The sequence below is a fragment of the Passer domesticus genome, chromosome 4, assembly GCF_036417665.1.
Source record: "Passer domesticus isolate bPasDom1 chromosome 4, bPasDom1.hap1, whole genome shotgun sequence".
NCBI lineage: Eukaryota > Metazoa > Chordata > Aves > Passeriformes > Passeridae > Passer > Passer domesticus.
In genome coordinates, this window is record NC_087477.1 from 74,175,135 (window position 1) to 74,189,814 (window position 14,680).

The following is a 14,680-nucleotide window of genomic DNA, read 5'->3' on the forward strand; positions in this document are numbered from 1 at the left end:
TCTTTAAAATAAGGTGAGATTTATTTTTTCAGACATTGCTCCTCATTGCACTTTACCTGTATTTTTAAATAGTTTGATAAAATGTTCTTATGCCTTCCTTCAGTGCTGCTGTTTCTGCTTTTGGTGTCTATCAACAGAGCCTCTTTTATCTTTTTTTGGACAATCTTAAACTGCTTTATCTTTCCTCATATATTTTCTTTTTTCTTTGTTTACTTTTCTGGCCTTAATGTATTCAGTAGGTTTAACCTATCCTGACTTTTTTTTCCTGTAACAGCATCCCATGTGGTATTTCTCTTCCACTCTTCTTTCCCGGTTTCAATAAAGAAGAACAATCTCTGCTGTATTAATGTAAAATTTACAATTGGCTTCCCATTCTTTTTGCATAATGTCAGATACAGTTTCTGCCATATCAGAAAACTTAATTGAATGTTACAGCTGAAAGTCTTTCCTTACGTATTCATCCTTCATTTTAAAGCTGTTAATCTTTTTCTGATTTTTCATTTTCATGTTGGTTGTGTATAACTGCTGTTTGTATGCACTCAGTGTCTGTAATTTCATCATGTACAGAAAAGAGATACATGATTTCTAGTAATGCTATCAGAGGAGATCCAGCACTTCTTCACTTATTTCATTTTGAGGGAAAAGTGTCCTTCCAAAAAAGGACTATTCAATCAAAAAGACTTTTCACTACTGTCAAGTGAGCCTTGACTGTATTTGTACACTATATCTCTATCTGCCAAGTCCACATATCATTGATGTCACCTTGCTAGAAAGGACTAGTAAAAGCCTTATCAACAATATTACTCTTTTCCTTAACATATTAATTTGTTCCAGCTTGATATTAAATGGTAGTAATTTTCAAACATGCACTTAAAATATTGCCAAGAATACTTTCTCTGCATAATCTTACTTTTCAGTAATCTGTCTTTGTCTGTAATTGCTCTTCTTTTATGACTCGAGGCTATTTCCAGCCTCTATAACAATTGTATAGCACATAAAGAAGACCAAAATTTGGAATGGGTTGGGAGCAGTGACTTCTAGAATGCATTACCTCCCTGCTTTTTCATTTTCTCTCAGTACACTTTGTGCAATGCACTGGAAAACACAAGTCAAAGAGATGCCTTTGACATTTTACTGTCTGCTTTGGATTTGAATTCCACTGTTTAATTAAAATTATGCATCTCCTTCTGTGTTTTGATGAATGAGGCCTTATATTTAGAAATGGAAAATCAGTAAATATCAATAAATAGCTGAGATTCAGCAAAGTTTTTAAGTGAAAATGACTCATTAGAAGCATCTTACGAAGCAGAAAAGGTGTAATAAAATTAATTCTTAGTTCCTGTAACTCATTCTTATGTTTGCCAGTAAAAAAGCTGAAGCAAGGAACAAATGGAGAGAGGAATGGAGAGGGACAGGAGATGAAGGAGGGATGAAACCACTCTTTTCATGCCTTCTTCATTTCACAAAACATCTGGGGAGTATGGACTTATGTGCTATGTGTTTTCTATTTTTTTCAACATCTTCAGTGTGTGGTAGTTTATGCTCTCTGTTATCTAGGCTAATGAAAATCATCAAGGGTATTATGTAAAAAATTGCAGTGTGTACCTTTAGGAACAAATTATCCACTGAATGTGGTGAGCATAGGCTTTTCCAAATAAGAACAGTTTAACTCAAAAAAGATGCACAGCAGGATGGGCAGAAATACTGTAGTCTGCTATTTTTCTGTCATGAAAAGCAAATGTTGATTTCAAGTTCTCGGAAAGTTCAGGAGATTTGAAAGGTATAACTTCTTGAAATAATTGTTTTGCAGTAGGAAGATCATAATCAGTCAGAATGTTACCAGTCCTCATTCATTTAAGTTACTGCAGCTGTAGGAAATGGAAGCCAGTTTAAAATAATATTAAAAGTGCCTTATTTGTGTTCTACTTCTGATAGATGTATAAGATTCAGGTAACCCTGACTTTGCCATCAAAGCCTGTGAGCATGCTTGACTGTGCAGGTAGTATCCTGTGAGCAAATACCAATGTGTCATAGGAATATTACTTTATTCTTTTTTCCTCTCTTGATCTTTAATTATTATGATCCCAGTCAGATGTTCTGATTCATGTTGTTTATATTTAGCAATTCCAGCAGGTGCAAATCTTGGCTAAAATCCACCACAATTACTCTCAGCTTATAAGTAAAGAGTTTACAAGTAAGGCCTTTCTGAAGCACCTGTGCAAACACATTTAATCATTTATAAAGCATTTGTTACTAATCATTACACATTTAACTATTTGCCTGTATTAGCACTCTTTATCACTTATGTCATTGAAAAATTAGCAATTCTGTTCTGGTACTTGGAGCATGTTTTTGGCACCTCTGACTGGGCAGAAGCAATTTGGATCCTCTTTCATCTCTGAAAATTTGAATGAGATGTGTAACATGATTTTACTGGTGTTAATTTTCACAATTTCTTTAGAATGTGTTAAAGAGAATGGGTGGAGGGTTCAGAACTCCCCCAATCAGTGAAGATTCCATTATCTGGCATCAGAGAAACTGCTAATTAGTGATAGGTTGGAGCAGAGGATGTTTCCTCCATGTTAGAGGAGTAACTTGTGCTTACAGGTGACCTCAGCATTAGCTTAATGACTTAAAAATGGTAAGAAAAATATTCAAAATATCTAGGAAAGGACTTAATTTCTTAAAGAGTAAAGGGGGTAGTTTCTCGTGAGCAGTCCTGCAAAATTATTCTGTAAATCTATTACAAAGGCAGCTTCTTTGTTTTTGAGCTCCTTTACAATTTAATGCATTCTTCCTTTTGAGTGGCTAATTTCTGTTTGCAGTTGTCAGTCAGCTTCTCTCAGGAAGACATTTGCAGCAAACTCAGCAGTCTGACTGAGCAGCCCCCAGGTAGCCACTCACATGAGCCGATAGCTTGGCTTCCACTGGAATCCAGTGATTTTGGGAAAAAAAAGGCCTCATCAGCCTGCCCTGCTCCCCTCCTGCAGAGCTTTCTCTGCTCTGGCTCCAGAGCCAGCCTCTGGAGCAGGACCACACTGATGCTCTGTACTAAACTCTTGTCTTAGGCAGCTCCACGCAGAAAACAAGCCTGTAATTAAATTGTTCAAAATTTGAAGATCAGTGTGTTTGGCCATCCCTTCAGACCTAATTACTTGCCAAAACATAGTGTGCACAGGGTGGGAATTAATATTAATTAGGAATCTTCTTGAACTGCAGATTACAGCCATTATAGGCAGAGGAAATGATTATGAGATTTATGCAACTCACATATTTTAAAAAGTGTAATTACAGCAACAAAGCCCTGTCTCTCAGTGTACATAAAGAGGCTTGATATAGACATTTGTTCCAGGTTAATATTAGTTTAAATTGACAGTGTTCAACAGGATTCATACTGAAGTAAGTGACAGGAGAGAAAAGCCCTTTGTGTGCTCCACATAGTGACAAACTGGCCAATAATGGTGCCCATGTTGGTTTTCTGCTGATAACACCCTGGTACATTCTGCTGGGCTGTCTGAGGGGCCTCTGCTGCTGCCCAATTCCTGCTCCCCAAGGTGGGCACAGGCACACCACGTGTCCCCTCCTGGACAGGGGACAAAGCAGTGCCTGGGGCCCTGCGTCATCTCAGAAGAGCTGAAGGGCGTGCCTGGGCAGTTTCCTGACCCCAAAGCAGCAGCAGAGCCCCCAGAATACTGCTGCATGCTGGCAGACCCAGGCTATGTCTCTTTTTCTTCTTTGGAGGGTGAAGGTGGAAGCTTTTGCTCTCTAGGCTGAGTTCATGGCTGAATAACAAAGCAGCAAAGATTGCTCCTTAGTGTAATGCTGGAAATCAGTAGTGGAGACTATTTGTGTCCTAGGGTGACTTTATGATGCTGAATTGTATCCCCATTCGTCTGTTTAGCCCAGAAATAAATTTTGCACTTTAAGACTGGTTCTGAGAGTGAAGTGGGGGGAGAGAAGGAGTATGGAGTTTGTTTTCAGAAACTGCACTCTTACACATTCCTGCTCCTGGGCTGTGTTGTCTGTGGAACAGACAGCAAGAGAAAGCTCTCCTTTCCTTTTAATTAGTTTTTTGCTAGCTAAGGCAATGAAATTACCCAGACTGTAGCTTTTTTTTTTTTTTTCTTAAAACTATTCAAATCTGCTCTGGACTAAAGAACCCAAAAAACACCAGGAGCTTGCACCTGTGGCCCGCCAGGCCCAAGACACTTTCCAGCTACATTCCAGTACCAGGGAGACTGATAACAGACTGAGGAAGCCAAGCTACAAACCACCAAGAGGATTTTCTAAATTTGTCATCTCTTCAGAGCAGCCAGAGGTTTTGTTGTTTAATAGTGTTCATTTTTTGAGCTGGTGAATGCTTTGCCTGTTAAATAAAAAGGTTTTTTCCACTTTTCTCCAAGGAAATATTTTTTCTGAGCCAGTTAGGGGAGGGGCAGCTTAAATCTGCTTTCTAGAAGAACTCCTTTAGAGGTTTTCTCCCAAATTTGCCCTAAACCAGGACAATTTGCAAAGTCTAAATACCACTGAATTTTGTTTGAATTTGAGACACATATTTTGAAAGACACAAGGATAGCACTGAAGAGACAGAAGAGTGGGAAACTCAGCTGTTGTAGTTAATTCTGTAATTCCCAGAAGGGAACAGGGGTGTACTCTGACTTGTCTGAGATCATCCCCTAATGCTTGCTGGTTGCAACAGAAGATATTTCTAATTCAGTCTTTCCAACAACTCTCTAATAATTGCTAAGAATATTTAATATTCCATATGTATAAGAAAAATAAAATGGCCTCTGCTGTGACTTCCTCCTGACAGTCTTGTGACCATTCCATTACTGATAAAATCTATACTGGTTGCTACCTTCTCTTTTAGCTTTGAGATTTCCAGAAACTATTTCAAGAGCAGAGTAAAGTATCAGATTTTGTGACTGAGCATGCACCCTTGTAATAATATTAATGATATTGAAGTCCTAATTGATTTTGGAAGCAAATACAAAACAAATATAAATAATATATTGATTTGAAATATGAAAAGCATCATTCATTGCACTTGAGGTTCTCAGCTCCTGGAAAAGAGGCAATATTTGTTTGCAAATGCTAATGACTCCTGTCTATGTATTTATGAATTGATTGCTACTGAAATGAAGAACCCTTACCCTTATTTTATGTTCACTATTAAAAGCAAGAGTCAGATTGCCATTTTTGTTGCCATATTTCCTTTTATTTCCAACATATCTTTTTATTGCAGGTTTATTCCAATAATCTTGACATACTGTCTTAAAGTAGCATATTTCAAGTGCTTCTCATTGGTGACCAGAATGGGAAGATCTATATCCACCATTAAAAGGAGTGAAGAGAAATATTTTAGAATAGTCATGACAAGTTAAGTGCATTACTGTGGATTGCTGAAGAAGAAGATAGTGAGTTTCAGTTGAGTTTGTCCCACTCTGTCATATTTCAAAAGGCAGAAGGAAGACACTGAATAAAAAACCAGTGAAAATGTCAGCAGGCTGTACTTGACTTTATGATTTCAATACCTTGAAGATAATAGAATGGTATTCAAGTATCTTCAGTATTTAATCCTGATAACATAAGGTCAGGCAAACACTTGTTTTATGAGTTTTCAATACTCCTGGGTTGGAAAACATTAAGGTGCTTGGAGAATTCATCAAATAATAAAATCTGAAGTTTCAGAAGAATGAATATTGACCAACAAAGAAAGCAATGCATTTCTAATGTGAGTAAATATAATCAATGTTGTAGAGTGATCCTTCACTCATCAATGTGAATCTGTGAGTTATGAAAAATTAAGACTCTCAGAATTGGTAATAGGTATAAATAAGTACAAATAAATTATTCCTGGAACTTTGGTGTTTCTTTGGCTGAACCATAATCCTTTCTATGAATCTCCTGCATTCACATTAAAAATTAAGGATAAAACAATAACTCCTCTGAATTTATTGGTAAATAATTGGAAAATATTTTGAAGATACACAGCAGCACCCTTTATGAGCCATTTTCATTCAAATTTTTGTTCTTGCAGTGTTTAATTGTTGACATTTTATTGTCCCCTGCAATCTATAATAAATTCCTTGATAGTTGCGTTTACTGAAAAAGATGTTTTAAGCTTGGAGTCACTAAGAAGAAGGATTTATTTAAAATAATCTGGACAGTTTATTTCTTCAGGAGAAATAAAAGCGTGGCAGGCAAGACAAGTAGAAGTGGATGTATTCATGCAATATCTTTATAGAATGTTTGAAAATAAGAGAGATTTTCCTGCTGTAAAACTGTGTATTTAGCCTGGTCCTTACTGTTATAATATCTTAATCAAAGAATATGGTTGTGATTAATCTATATCTTTCAACCTTGTGGAACTCAGCTGACTACAGTAAAAGATCAGTCAGCTTACCAATGAAAAGTCCTTATTTTCTACTGCTGAGTTAAAATTTTCAATGATGATTTTCTAAGACATTTTGAGAGTTTTCAGTTGTTGTTTTCATCCTCAATAAGGACAAGACAAAGGGCTCAGTTCAGTTGTCTAACTCTGGATATTTAGTGCCAGTGCCAATGCCAAAGCAAATCCTGCTTAACCTGCAGGTACTACACAAGCACCATGTTCAAGCCTTTGTTGCCAAAATTTAGGCAAATAAATCAAACCTCAAGTCCAGAATATAAGATTCTTCTTTGAAATGTTCAAGCATATTTGTTTTGGTTGCATAAAGAAGTTTTATTTCAATGATTTCCTTCAGAACATTGTGGAAACATTTTCCGGCAGACTGCAGTACTATTGTTGATTTTCTATCAGGAATATTTGTCTAAATCTGCTTCCCTCTAAAGAATGGTAGAGTGTAAATATAATACAAATTTTATTACCTTTATTTTGAGGTACCTGGTACTCTGATTCCCTGGCAGAGGTTTCTTTTAGGTAAATACTTTTCTGTCAGCCCAGTAACCATTTTGTTGCCTGTCATCTGGAGGATAAGGTGCTATGTTGAGTTCTGTTCCCTGCCTCAAAGACTTTTAATGGATTTTTTAATGCAGGGATCCTAATGTAAGAAGTGACTTCCAGAGGTCTTCTCCCTTGGCCTCCCCAGATGTTACTTAGATTTGCTTTTCTTGCCTTTAGTCCCCTGGCTAAGCCACTTTTTGCTCTCAAAAGAAACCTTTCAGCCAGGGATAGGAAAATCACCTTCCTCTCGTTGCCCAGGGGTCTTCACCAGTAGAAGTCTGGCAAGGGACGAGCAGAGGAGAATTCCCCGCCTCCTTTCCTTTCCACAGAAGAAATAAAAAAAACCAAAAAACAAACCCAAATCCAAAACACAGCCTGTGTGCAATTGGATGTGGATGTGAAAATGCACATCCTCTCTCTCGAGAAGGGGAATGGTATCATCAGTGAAGGAGTGTGTAGAAATTAACTGTGGCATTTTTCTGATTCTCATTGAAGTTGAAATTGCCTGAAAAAGCAAAAAGGCAGTTTTTACTTTATCTTGTTTGCCAAAATCTATTGAAAAATCCTCTCAAAAAACATTAAGTACTTTAAAAATATTTAAAAATTAGTTAACAAATATCAAAATGAGACCACATATATTAATAATCTGAGAAACCATGGTTATTTCAGCAGGTATTACACTGGAAAGTATAATAATTTTGTCTTTGCACCTAAAATGGAGGGATGTTCACTAAATGCAAATATAAATTGTTGCAATTTTTTTATGAATATTTGATTCTTAACTATGATCTAGCAAAGCATATTGCAGTCAACCTTGCAGAAGTCACTACAAAAAAATTTGCCACTTCCTTGGTACATTGTCACCTTAATATCTTATTTTAAAAATCTCTTTGCTATGCACAGGATAAATTGAAAGAGGTATGTGTTTGCACTGAATCTGTTTGCCAAAAACTCAGCGTAGAAACTTGGTTTTGTCCTACCATTTACCTGTACTGCTGTCACCAAGATTCTCCCCTGAAAAGACTTTTTATTTGATCCTGTGCAAGGCATAAAGATGATTAAATATATCAGACAAAATGTATGTAACATTATAATGGGTCTCCATTCATTTTTATTCCAATATTTCTCTGAATAGTGTGCTAACATTATTTAGTGAGAAGTGAGATGTATTAAACTCAATAATTTATCCTCATATATATGGGGGTTTTTTCTGCCTAAAAGAAAGCTAGGGCTTTTACTGTTCCTCAGTCTATAAAGATTTATTAAGTAATTTTTAAACCATAAAAATAGAAAAAGTGTTCATTGGCTTCATTGAGGAAGGCAGTGAGAGACAGTGAACTTGTTATTTTCATCCTTCTCAGTGGTCAAGCATTAAAAATATAATTAAAGAGAATAATTCTAGCAAAGATCTCCAGTAAAAGCAAGGTTGATAGGTTTGATGTATTGGGCTACTAAAGCAGTTGAGAGCAGAATATATTGCACCTGGGTTGATGTTGAAGGGAGCAGCCAAACCCTTCCTGTAGAAGAATTGTTCTTTATTCCTTCTGTGCTCTCTCACTCTCCCTCTGGAGCTCTGCACTGTTTAGCTCCAGTGCTCCATCAGCCAGCCTTGCTGCAATTCCCACAGGAATGGGGCTCAGCACCGCAGGGAGCAGCTCCAGGAGGAAGGATCCAGCTGTGGGATCCAGCTGTGGGATCCAGCTGTGGGATCCAGCTGTGTGGGTGTGGGAGGCACCTGCACTGTGGGACGTGCACTCCCTGACTCTGGCTTTGCCCACGGAGAGACAGGGCTGCTCTCTGCTCCCAGAAGGTCTGGCTGGAATTTTCCTCAGAGGAAAAATGCCCTTCTTGACAAAAGCTTCTAGGGGAGCTTCCACAGGGCTGTGATGCTGTAGGCATGACAGTGGAAGAGAGAGAGAAACTTCTCCATTTTAGTATCAGCAGATCAGGCCTTTGGGGTCTTAGGACAAACCCCAGAATACAGAACTTGCTTTTGCTCTAAATTGTTTACAAGTGAACTAGAAATAAATTAATATGAAGTAACTCATCTACATCCATTCATTTCAGCAAAGAAAACTCCCTAAATGGTTTGCATTATCCCAGGTGAAAACCAGGTACATAGCACCAACCATCATGCCAGACTAACACAATTTTCCACTCCCTTCATCAAGCATTGTCTTTTACATATATATATATATATATATATATATATATATATGTGTGTGTGTAAAGGGAATAAGAATTGTCAGGGCAGGGATGAGCACTTTAGGGACAGAGAGAAAGGTCCCTTTTCTCTTCTGAGGAAAACTTAAATAGTAAAGAATCTCAGCCTCAACAGAGAAAGATGTCACCAGTTTCACAAAAAAGGCAGCTAAAAATGTCAACAGGTTATCTGCCAGCCTGTAGTCAGTAGTACCTAATTATTCAAATAATGAAACAAAGGTTGAAGTTACAGAAAATTGCTTCAGCTAGTGGAAAATTAAATAAAATAATTTTGTGCTCATAGACTGCATGATCAATCCCACTGCATGCAGTGTCTGACCCTGCTGTAAGGAGCCACAGAAATCCATGGCTTGCACATTGTGCTGGCATCAGGAAATGAGGACAGTCAGAGAGGTTTTTTCAAGAATTCATTGCAGTCACAGAAAGTTTCACTGGGATGTCAAAGTGGGCCTTCTTTTTATTTCTTTAACTATGAAGGATTTTGGAATCACAATGTTTGCAAAGTAGTTAGTTCATCAGAGGATTAGAAAAATCAGAGTGGCAATGAAATAACTGCATAATAGCCCAAGCATGGAAAATATCCCCCTGCTATGGCAACGTGGAAGTTACTTGGGGAATATCAAGAATTGTTTTGCCAGATCTTCCAGTCATTGGATGAGTATGAGAGATTTGCTTAGTAATTATGGCTTTTCTCTGATATCAGCTGTAACTCATAAAAGTATGGGGTTCAGCTTTCATACAGATATTTTCATTCCCTCTCAATCTGTTTCTTTTCAATTCTGTCTCTTATTTGTTTACTAAAATTATTTAGTTAAGATGTCAATTGGGAGTCAGATGGAATGTTTTCCGGATGGTGCCTTTTTCAGTTCATTCAATTTGGCCATCTAAAATGTTATTTCATTTCAGCTTTAGATCTTAGATCTGCTAAAATTAACATTTGCGTTTTCTGTAGCATCATAAAACATCTTTTCTTTTCCTTAATCATTTTATCAGTCAGGCCCAGGAAATGCTTAGCAAATGTTAATCTATGAGTTAGCATTTGTCTTTGATAAATGAATTCAGCTGCAACAAAATAGCCTAAATAAACAAACTCTTCTGAAGGATCCAAGGAATCAGTGGTATGTGGTGGTACAGGCAGCCCAGAAGGCAGACAGGAATTGCAATGAGGTGTGTAAACAAGAAGACAGATCCTCCAAAAAGTTAAAATAACTTCTTTGGATTACAGTATTTCCTTTGAACCCATCATTCAAAGGACAGAGGAGTGAAATGGGGAAAAGAAGATAAGATGGAAAAATACATTTTAGGATTTGACCATGAATTAGTCTGGTAAACTGGGAGACTGGAAGGAAAACCCTAGTGAAAGAAGCTGAGAGGAGGAGAAATGGATGATTAATGGAAATCAATGTTCTGAAGTGAAGGAATTAGATACGAAAAAAGTTTTCTGTACAATTCCTTCCATCACAAGTGAACACCCACAGATCACACTGCCCCACCCTCAGCTCTTTGGGAAGCTAAAACCAAATAAATTTATTATATAAGTTATGGGAGAAAGTAAGAGAAAACAGCCTCAAGCACTGCACAGTCACTGCTCAGAGTGGAGTCCTGCTGGCCCTTTCATTCCCTCTGCATTCCTCTGGGTTCACTTCGAGAGCAAACACTTTAGTTCTGCTCCAAATAGATGTGCTGAGCAATGGTGAAATGGGAAGAGGAGGCGAGTGCAGGCAGCAGCTGCACAGCTCAAACCCCACAGGCTGGGCTGGGGCAGCACCCAGCACTCACAGCCCTCAAGCAGGAATAAAGCAGAAAGGTCTTTAAGGAAACAGCTGTAGATTTATGTCCATGAACAAGGTGCTGGTTAAAACTCTGTTGAGTGGTTTGCAACTCTAATACCCTGAACACTTATGAGAAGCTCACATAAATTAATGGAATACTTTTTATTAATTTCTCTGGATTCCTGATTCTGTTTTAAGCACTGTTATTCCTGATCTGTTCACTGTTGCACGCAAGCAGTTTTTAGGTGTGGCTGGGTATGCTTGGGATATTCTTAAAATTCACATCATTTTTTTGTCTTTTAACACTCTAACATTTGTGCCTGCCATGGTCTTAGTCTTTTCTGATAAACCCAAAATACTTTTTTGAGTGTCTCTAGTGCAGAATTTGCCATTGGTCACAATAATTTGCTTACAAAGAAAATAGATGAGATTCTAGACCTAACTGATACTCAAACCAAAGCTCAGAAAACTTGAAAAATTATATAATAATTCCAAAATAAGATTGATGAAGGTGCACAGGGATATTTTAAGATAACTCCAGGCAGTTTGGTTTCCTGATCATAATGCATGATAGAGACATATCTCATATTTTATCCAGATTTAAAAGATTACTTAATGTGCTCTGGTAAAACAGCTTACCCCTGTCACACTAACACAGCAAGGGAGGTGATGAAAGTTTTATTCAATTATATAATTCCAAAGGTTTGGGGTTCCTTTGGGGTCTTACCTTTCCTTCTGAGAATGACTTCTGAAAGTATTCAGTTCCCAAATTAAAACAAACATGTGGAAGTACTTTACATCTTTGTGAGAGTGACAAATGGTGCACTGGCTGTATGATGCTGTATGACTCTGGTCATTTAATAAATGTCCCTCTTCTAGAATACTGCATTCCTCTCTGGGGCCCCCAAGGAAAGAAGGACATGGACCTCTTGGAGTGAGTTCAGAGGAGGCCATGAAGGTGCTCAAAAAGCTGGAGCACCTCTGTTATGGGGGTATTCAGCCTCAAGAAATGCTCTGGGGGGACCAAAGAGCACCTTCCAGGGCCTAAAAGGGCCTGTAAGGAAGGTAGAGAGAGATTGCTGACAAGGGCACAGGGTGATAGGACAAGAGGGAATGACTTTAAACAGACAGAGAGCAGATTTAGATTAGATATTAGGAAGAAGTTCTTTACTCTGAGGATGATTAGGCACTTGTACAGGCTGCCCAGAGCAGGTGTGGATCCTCCAGCCCTAGGAGAGTTCATGACCAAGCTGCATGGGGTTTTGAGCAACCTGGTCTAGTGGAAACTGTCCCTGCCCATGGCACGAGGCATGAAATTAGGTAATCTTTAAGGTCCCTTCCATCTCAAACCATTATAGGATTTGCAGAAAGTTGCTGTCAAGAATAATTGAAAAATCTGTTTCTCATCTCTATGATGAATTCTGGCATGTAAAGTTCATATTAGACATCAGGAGAAAGTATGCAGTAATAAAGTTAATAAAACTCTGTGATTGGTTGCTCAGCTGTAGTAAATGCAACATAGTGCATGTGTCTGGGTAAAGGTAGGAATGGCATAAATAAGGAAGTTTCTACCTTTGTCAGGGGATAGACTAGGTGAACTCTGCAGGATGATATTTCACCTTGATTTTCTATGATTTTCACCTGAATTTCATAATAATAATAATAATAATAAAAAAAGGAGCAGTTAGGCTGCTGGTGCACTGGAGGCACTCATTAAAGATTTTCCTACCTGTTAATATATATTTGCAATCTTTTGATTTACTGTAAGGTTATAAACCCGCTGGGGCATGATCTGCCTTTCTTTCTTTCTTTCTTTCTTTCTTTCTTTCTTTCTTTCTTTCTTTCTTTCTTTCTTTCTTTCTTTCTTTCTTTCTTTCTTTCTTTCTTTCTTTCTTTCTTTTTCGTTTTTCTGTGAGTATACTGTCTAGTACAGTGGATTACATTACATTAATTTCAGTTATTGAAACACATATATTCCTTTATTGATCATCATCATCACTGCAGCTGTGGTGCACACTGAGCCAGTGTTTGGTGGGAAATGGACACTCAATGGCCATTGCCCTCTCCTGAGCTTGGTGTAGCCACAGGCTTCCCTAGGGTTTAGAAACAGTCATCAGAAAGTGCAAACTTGAACTGCAAAAGAAAATTATACTGGGGGGGGGGTTCCTTGGAAAAGCAGTTTTATAATTTATAATAAACCTTGACAGAAGAACACAAGTGCTTGCTCACAATCATTACTGCTGGAAATGTTTGCCCACGGGACTGATACCAGGTAGAGAAGGCAGGTGAAAAATATTTAAATACCAAGCCATAAGATTGGAATTGTAAAGGAGAAAGAAAGATCAAAGCAGTATTTACAGTAACAAGTGCCATATGGACCATGCCTGAAACCAGACCAGTATCATTTAAATGGATTAGAAAATTCTATCTCTGTGCAGGATCTGAAAGACATTCTCTGTTTTGCAGTAGTATCTTCATTTAGAGAAATCTGTCTGATTCTAGGATAAGCATTACAGAATTCCAGCTTGTGGCTGTTTGTGGCATCAGTCTTTGTAGTTGTGTAATGCATAAAATATCATAACTCTGAATACAAGAAATTTAAACTGGAGAAAGCAGAAAAAATACCTAATTTTAACAGAAACACTAGGGTTTCAGGGTTTTTTTATTGTTATCCAAGCATTTCATTCTTGTGATTGAACAAGAAAGATTTGTCACGTGTTAGGGAGAACCCCAGGATCAGAGGACTTACCTGGAAGTTCCAGATTCAAGCCTCTAATATGAGTTCCTTCTGGAACTTTATGTTTCCGACAGAAAGTAGTATTAGAGAACATTTTTAACACTGATAGCTTGAATCAAAATTATTAACCCTTAAGTAAATAACCCATTGTGTTCAGTCTTCTCAGGTATTTCATCCATGGGGACAGAATTAAAGTAATTTTTTCTTACTGAAATATGGCCTAAAATTTGTCTTTAAAGGAATATGTCAGTTCTTCTCTTTATGACTTTCTAAGTATCTCACCTCAGGTAAGAGGTAAGCCTGAATCAGCCTGAATTTACTCTTATAATTATTCTACACTGGGACAATACCACTGGTTTGTAGTCCTGATACAGTGTTAAATTAGGATCCAAACTGGGTGTCATTTGTATTAACAGGTGTATAACAACATGAATGCTTAGGGGAATTCACTTATCTTAAGATATCCATGACGTAGACATTTATGTCTGTGTCATCCTAAAATCCAATTTCTACCAAATGAAAGGAAATTTAACTGACGAAATATAGGTGTCTATTTTAAGATAATTGATATCTGAAGAACAAATTCTGCCCATTGACTGAAAGAAGATCCCAGGGCTGCTTGAAAGGCCACAGACATTGACACTGCATCAGTTGAAGCCATCTTTTACAGGCCATGTCTGAGACTAAGTTCTTATCTGGGCACATGGAAATACACATGGATACAAAATCTCTTAGGAGTCCACAGCTTGGAGCCCTGATCCAGCTGGCCCCTGCACACACAGTCTGATAGATAAATCAGAAAGTTAAAATAAAGCATGAGAAAAAGACAGTTTTATTATCCTTCTCTCCTAGAAGAAGTTAAATATGATGATGCTCTGGGCTGGTCATGTTCCTTTTAGCATGGGATCTCACATTACATCTCTGCAACATTGGGTAATCAGAGAATTACACACCAGCCATCCCATGGCCTCTGCAGAGCAGCTTTTAACCGAGAATCAGAGT

General features: G+C 37.7%; 1 long non-coding RNA gene across 1 annotated transcript in view; it reads left to right on the plus strand.

Annotated features, from left to right (window-relative positions):
• The window catches only part of LOC135299570 (uncharacterized), a 116,375-nt gene that overhangs the window by 73,622 nt on the left and 28,073 nt on the right, over positions 1-14,680 (plus strand). The gene's annotated exons all lie outside the window — the stretch shown is intronic.